This window comes from Haemaphysalis longicornis, unplaced genomic scaffold (genome assembly GCF_048455015.1).
Source record: "Haemaphysalis longicornis isolate Haplotype H1 unplaced genomic scaffold, Haemaphysalis longicornis Haplotype H1 scaffold_7, whole genome shotgun sequence".
Lineage (NCBI taxonomy): Eukaryota > Metazoa > Arthropoda > Arachnida > Ixodida > Ixodidae > Haemaphysalis > Haemaphysalis longicornis.
The window spans coordinates 94,790,946-94,798,212 of NW_027526422.1; the positions used below are offsets into that span (position 1 = coordinate 94,790,946).

The window sequence follows — 7,267 nt, forward strand, 5'->3', positions numbered from 1 at the left end:
AATGGGCTGGAGTCCAGAGTATTTTGACTCGTCGGTGAAGCGGACGTTGAAGAAGAATGCTTAAGGCACATTTCGATATTCTTCCATGGAGGTAATTTCGGCATGCCTGTTGCGAATCTGTTATAACTGTATCTGCGTTCGTCTGAGAGACGGTCAGGGCAATGGCAGCGTCGTCTGCTTGATCAGTAATCGTGCAGGGTAAGGTGATGCTGGTAATATGCGACGTTGCGTTTGTCACAACGACAGTCATTGATCCCCTTCTGCAGTACTCTGCCACATCAGTATAGACCGTGCGGTCCCTGTTGTCGCGGGCCTTTCCGAGTGCACGAGCTTTTGCCTCTCTTCTGCCTGCGTGGTGTATTGGATGCATGTTGCGCGATATGAGCGCTACTGCAATCTTCTCTCGCAGTTCAATTGGCACATCCCGATACTGGTTCTCTTACGGGAACGTCATTCCTAGTCTGTCTTGTGGGCTTCTCCCAGTGATAGTTGACCCCAATCTTTGTCGCAGGTTTGATAGAGGAGCCTCGATGATCTCGGCCACTGTGTTTTGAATACCCAGCTTTAAAAGTTTATCATTCCAGATGCTGTCTAGGAGTCCCTGAGCCTGCTTATATGCCTTCGCATTATTGCATCCAATTTAGTAGTTTCCGTCTTGTTGAGTATGGCATATGGAGTGGTGTAAGACAGTGGGGATATCACAAAGGCCTCGACAAGCGGAAGTGTGTTCGCCTCTTTCATGCGCGTAGACATTGTCGTTATTCCTCGGAGCATATGTGTGACCAACTCGCAGCTTGGAGGTCAAGAACACCTGATCTCACGGGTCCGAGCAAGCAACGACAGCTCGCGACTGTCTAGACTGAGAAATGCTTGACCACTCAACTCCCCCTTCTTTTTTTTTGTTTCTGCTCGTCTAGAAGAAAAGGCATCTTCCAAAGCGCATCATTGAGCTGTTGAGCTCGTCATCGAGGTCCCTTGGCGAAATGGCAGTCCGGACAAAAATAAGTACATATGCAGTCATGTCCAGGAAGCCTGGTAGTTTTAATGACGTTCGCTTTGCGTAGCGCAAAAGCTTCGTCTTCCTGAGATCTGCTTGTATACGATGGTTTCCCTTTGGTTAGTAGGCGTTCCAGTCATAACGGGTGGGAACACAGCTCCAGTTTTTCCAAGTGTTTTCTGAACTTCCGCTGGCATTACGTCTGCTTCTGCTTTCCTACCATGCCAATTTGTTTACGCATTACGATGATCAGGTCAATAAAGATTTCTTTCAAGCTGCCCATGGTTTCAGTGTCCCTTTCGGGTTTCTATGTACCTCTGATTCTTGTGCCTTTGGTCTCCTTAACGCGGTTATTTCCTTTCTTGCCTGGCAAAGACTTGTAGCAATTCGGGAAAAAATTGTCTTTTCCATCTGCTCTAAATCTGTAAAATAAATGTTTGTTCCTCCTCCTCCTTTTCCTCCTGCGTTTCAAAATTAACATCCATTTCTTACAATGTTTTGATCTTCTGATCTTCGCTTGCGTGGCCCCTTTTTTACTTTGTTTCCGAACGTGTGTGCGCGCACAGTGCGCCAAAACGACTTCGAACTGAGGGCGACTGTCTTTCTTCACTTTCGCACGTGCCTGGCCGCCTCATTTCGCTGGGAAGCCGGCCGTGAAAGTGCCTTGACACGCCGACGCTTGAAGTCCAGGGCTCAGTGACTGCGCTTTTGTGTACGCCAGCACGCGCCAGTGAACACTACTCTGAGCTCTTTCTTTCGAGTTCCCCCGACAGCGCCGCTGCACTGTTTGTAAGCTTATTCTGCCCAAACTGAAACGCAGTGAGTGCTGTCACCGACAGACGCCAGGGTCGGAAAAAAAAGAGAGTACGGTGCGGTGGTGATGTTGAACCATTTACAGTTCACAAGACTTTCTGCACATGCGCTTGCATCCACAGGTGGCACTTGTGTGTATAGGTTAAGGTAGAACAATCTGTGTTTTGACTTTGCTTAATTAAGGTATGTACTGGTCCGCTTGAGATGAGGCCACACGATGGCTGTGCGCAAGACCAGACCCATATTCCTATTAAATTAAGTCAGTGCAATTTAGGGGATGTTAGAGCGGAACTGATTGACGACTTCAGGCAGATAAAACGCACTCTGGCTAGATGACATTATGCGCATATTGTTGCGTTTTGCCTAACAATGGCGCATATTGGATGGGCGCTGGAAAGGCACTATTTATTACTAGACCTCTTTCATTTCTCAGTTTGGACAGCTCTGAACTACTCCAGAGCAGTTCCGTAATTTATTTATCCATAGAATTACCATGGCGGGAGAAGTTCTGGGCTGCCCAGGAACTGTTCGAAGCAAATAAAAAAGACCGTTGATGACGGCACTAACCAGCTGGTGATATAGAGCTAGCTGTAAAATGGCGAAGAGCCAAGCACGCCAGCCCTGCTGCCTGCCCAGCGCGCTTTTTCGTCGCCGTCTGTTCTTTGACTTCACATGACTCGTACCCACACGGAGGGTAGCAGACTGGTCCTCACGGCATCGCAGTAGTCTTTGGGGGTTTGGAACCAGGAGGGATCGCAGTTCCACACGTGACAATATAAAGGTAGTTTCACGCAGGAGAAACGTGTGCTAATGGAATCTGTTTCGCCCAAAACGCACTGATAAAGAAGGCGCGCGCACCAGAATACACCAGCCAAAAGCCAACAGCCTAGAATCCGGCCATTTTCTGGACAGGGACAGAACGGGATCACGATACCCAAATGTTTTGCTCTGGTTCCTGGCCCAAGTAAGGGCAGGTTTTCGGGAACGCGCTAGGTATTCCGGCCCGCTAGCAATGTCGAAAACAGGACCCCAAGCCTCGTGACAAAAATTTGAAACAAGCCAGGACATGCTGACAAAGGCTTGAAGGAACAGTGCAACCTGTATGGACTGGCATATTGATTGTTGTAAAAGTTTAGCTGATGGCCGTAAGACATAGACAGTCTGATAGCTAGGAGTGTGCCATATTGATTTTTGGCTTTGAAATACGTACGGAGCGAATTATGATTTTTTTGCGAATAATTCCGAAGCCAAAGATAATTGCTCGTATACGTTTTACCGCTTCGTTTTCTTTCATTTCTTTGATTGTCGCTCCAATAAACGTTTTTTTATTCTGATCCGCCGCCTGAGAGAGATGTAAGGCGAAATGTAATGACGATGTAATGGCGATGTAATAAAGATGTACCGAAAAACAACCAGCGCAAGAAAGATAAAAACGGAAAAAAGTACAAGCACACGGCTGTCTTTGTACCCTTCCTCGTCCTTGTCTTTCTTGCGCCGATTGTTTTTCAGTATGAATGCGTACCACTCGGCCCACTTACAATCGTGAGGTAATAACGATGTGTGACGATTGGGCCCCACCTCGTACACGGAGCTGCAGGCTGTCGGATAACTTTATTGTAATAAGCTCTATCATTGCATAGGAAGGGAGGGGGTTATGTGTGAATGCTGCGGCGATAATTGTATAGACCATAATTAGTAACGCGAACCCTAGCAATGAAGACAGACCTAATGCAGACCACGTGCGGCCGACGAGTGTCTCCGGCGTGGTCTAGTGGCTAGGATATCTGGCTTTCACCCAGAAGGCCCGGGTTCGATTCCCGGCGTCGGAACGCTTTGGTCTCATGGTGTAACGGTTAGCACTCTGGACTCTGAATCCAGCGATCCGAGTTCAAATCTCGGTGAGACCTTTTTTTTACCTTCATTGGGCCTTTTACGGGGAAAGCGAGAGATAGAAATAGACTTTATTGCAAATGACATTTAGGAGGGGGCGATGACCGATAGCTGCAGCTCGCCGGTGACCAAGGCAGCCCGCTCCATCAGACTTTTCCGAATATGTGGGTGAGAGCTATACCCCGCGCCACCTCCCCTTGCTCGGTCGTACGGATTAATGGGAAAGGATGTTTGTTAGATGCCCACATAGTATGAATGGGGGTGTCCTTCAAGCCACATGCAGGGCAGTTCTCGAGTTGCGTTGTTTGATGTCTCGTTGTGCTGATTGGTAGGATTTTAAACAGTAATTTTGAGCGCCCGAAGAGAGGGGGTAACTCTGGAAAAGTTTTGAAGGGCCATTGAGCCACGCGTTTTTTTATGCGGTCTTGAAAACAGGTTTGTACACGTTACTGAAAGAAATTCGAGGCAGCTTGCACCAGTGGTGCAAGGCTGGAGAAACAGCAGAGCTGCGGGTCGACCTAGCTTCTTCCCAAACTGACAGCGGATCCTAGGAGAGAGGAAGCAGCCAGAACCCAGCAGTGCACTGCAAAGCAAAAACCACTAAACTATGTACAGTGTTTTATGCAGTAGCGATAGCCGTCATCCCTTTCGTCGTCGTCTCCCGACAGTACAGGCGTGTAGGCAAATCCTCTTGTACCGCGTCCCCGCGTCGGTACGCCTCCACTTCTTCATCAGCTGGTCCGGTGGCCGTCACCACGTGTGGATTGCGAAAGGTTGGCCTGAAAAATTCGTCGTCATATTCTTCGGCGCAGCGGATCCGTGGCGCGCTGGTCGCTACACGACGATGACGACGAAGGCGGGAGCACATCATGTGGCGCAAGCCCACGCGCAAGCCTGGACGACGCCAGGCGGTCGCCTCGAGGCACGCGCTCACGTGCGCTCAGGGTTTTCAGTCTACTCCGGTCGGATTTGTGTCGGCCTAAACAGCTCTGCTGTTAAAAAGTAACCGGATATAATTATTTAATTGCACAAACTAACCGATTACAATAGGTCTTTTCGCTACAGGACGTTTCGGTACAGGGCGTTTCGGTGACGGACCTTTCGGGACACGGAAAACCGAATTCAGGCGAGCGCTTTAGGCGGCGCGCGCTATTTCACGCACGCAATCCGTACCTATTTATTACAATGTTTTTGTTCGCAATTCTGCGTTATTTTAGGCCAGCGGATGGTTATGCTGCCTTACCAAAAAACGTCTGTTTATTTCTTGAATATTAGCAGGAATATTTTAACCTTTTGGATGCGTCTATTTAGAGAACGCAGAAAGTCAGAACGAACAACCTTAGCAGCGCTGTGCTTACTTGGTACCAAATACGGCAGCTTCGATCGGGAGAAAAAATTGACCCTCAGTCCTGCTCAAATGATTCGTCAGTGAAGCTGAATACCCAGTCTAAAATGACAACGGGAATACTGCAGAAATCTAACAAGGACTCCTGTTGTACGACAAAAACCTTTGTTGTTACAGCAGAAGCCCTGTTGTTACGACACACATTTATGCGCTAACGACAAAGTACATTTTCTCAACGACAAACATTCCTGTAGTCACAACAGAACTGCCTTACCGCTACGACAGCCATCATGCTGTCGTGACATAGCCAGCTGCCAGAATCATGACAGAAGAATACGACAAGACGACAGTACGACACGCAAAAATACGACAAACTACAGGAAATTTCCTTGTCATTTTCGACTGGGTACCAATGAAAATGAAGTTACGAAATTAATTACATACGCGATTTGAATCGCAATTTCGCAATGCTGTCGACTCCCGGTGACACAAAGTCCACGGGGACCTCGAAAGACTTCGAACAGAACTTCTAGATAAATGGTAAGCACGAAAAGAGCATTGCAATTAGTACACCACACGTCATTGTACCCTGGGGGGGTGTACGTCACGTCACCCCCCCAGTTCATATTAAGGAGCCCTCTCTCTCTCTTTCTCTCTTCTTGATTTTGTTCAGAACCACGACTTTTATTGCGAGTTCAAGCGCACGACATGGTTTGCTCTGATAGTTCAGACTTACGCTGAAGTCGAAGCCTGAAGCGCTCAGCACTCAAACTGCTCACACAGAGTTGTGCGCAAGAAATAAGGTTAAGGACCTGAGAAGAGAGGGATTCGTACGCTGGCGGGACTCCTGAGGCTTCCGCGACCTGAGGCCCTTCGACGCCGTACAACCCATCCTGGCGCGGGAGGTGGAGACGATGCACCCGGACCCAAGAGTCATCAGCGGCCAAGCTACACAGGTGCTGCCTGCCCGCATCAGCAGGAAAGCCCGCTCCATACTCCTCCGCATGCAGCTAGATTGCTGCAACTTGGCATCTCGGCAGCACCGACAAGGCCACCGGTTGTCGCCCTCATGTGCTGACTGCCCTGAACCCGAAACCCTGGAGCACCTGCTCTGCTCCTGCCGCCAGCCCGACACCCCGAGAGCAGAGCTTCGGGCTGCACTCCAGAGTCTCGGGCTGCCCAGCCACACCCTGATAGACCTGCTTTTCCTGACAGGACCCCACTCCATCCGGCGGGAGGCATTCCGACTAGCCTTCCTCGAGGATACCGACCTCATCAAACGGCTGTAGCCCAATGCCTGCCGGCCAGCCTTACGCACTCCTTATCTCTTTCTTTCTCTTCCTCTTTCTCTGTTTCCATTTGTTCTCACCTATCCTCTTTCATTCCCCCTCTCCCTTTACCCCGGACTGGGTTTTATGCTGGTTAACTCACAAGTGAGTTAAAAATATCCGCAGTCCACTTCTTTCCCACTTTCTATTTTAATAAAGCACTCACTCACTCACTCACTCACTCACTCACTCACTCACTCACTCACTCACTCACTCACTCCCCTGAGGGTCCACGTGTCTCCGAAGCGCGAGACGTTGTAAAACAAACGTCTACGTTTGTGTGTCCCCCTCTGCGACGGCAAGTGGTCACCGCTGAATTCCTAGCACGCCGTCCAAGACAACTTATATTTCAAGCTTACACGAATCGGCACAAAACTACTTACACGTGTGATGTGCGAAAGCGTATGTGTGGGTGGGTTGTGTTAACGGCGAACCCAATAGGAATGGCGAATTGGCCGTGGGCCTCCGTCGGCAGCTTTCATCTTCACTGGCCAACCCCTGGAGTCTGCATGGGAGGGGGAATAATAACGTTGAGCCGAATAAGAACTGGGGAATCGGTCATGAGAATCTGACGGCTTCTGTCACCGTCATTGGCTGATCTCCCATGGGAATGTTGTTAGCCTATATCCAGCCTTAACATTGGGAACGTTTACCTTGACCGCAAGGAATGTGTGCCAAGTAACATCAAAGCGTAATGTTTAACGCCGGACCGTAGCACACAACGGGGACGTCAGTCCCTGAAATGGCGCTAACCCCGGCCGCCATAGTTTCACTACTGACTGCAAGGCGGGAGGTGTTCTGGCGAGAGCTTGGCCCAAGAGATACAAACGACCATCCGTGTAAAAATTTGTGGCCATCAGACCTTCGGCCCAGAAAGCTAAGATGACCCAGAAT

The 7,267-nt window shown here is 49.4% G+C and overlaps 2 non-coding genes across 2 annotated transcripts; both read left to right on the forward strand.

The window, feature by feature from the left end:
• The first annotated feature begins 3,567 nt into the window (after positions 1-3,567).
• Trnae-uuc (transfer RNA glutamic acid (anticodon UUC)) lies at positions 3,568-3,639 on the forward strand. The gene has a single exon. It is a non-coding gene; the product is annotated as a tRNA-Glu (tRNA).
• Positions 3,640-3,645: 6 nt separating this feature from the next.
• Positions 3,646-3,717, forward strand: Trnaq-cug (transfer RNA glutamine (anticodon CUG)). The gene has a single exon. It is a non-coding gene; the product is annotated as a tRNA-Gln (tRNA).
• Positions 3,718-7,267: the final 3,550 nt, after the last annotated feature.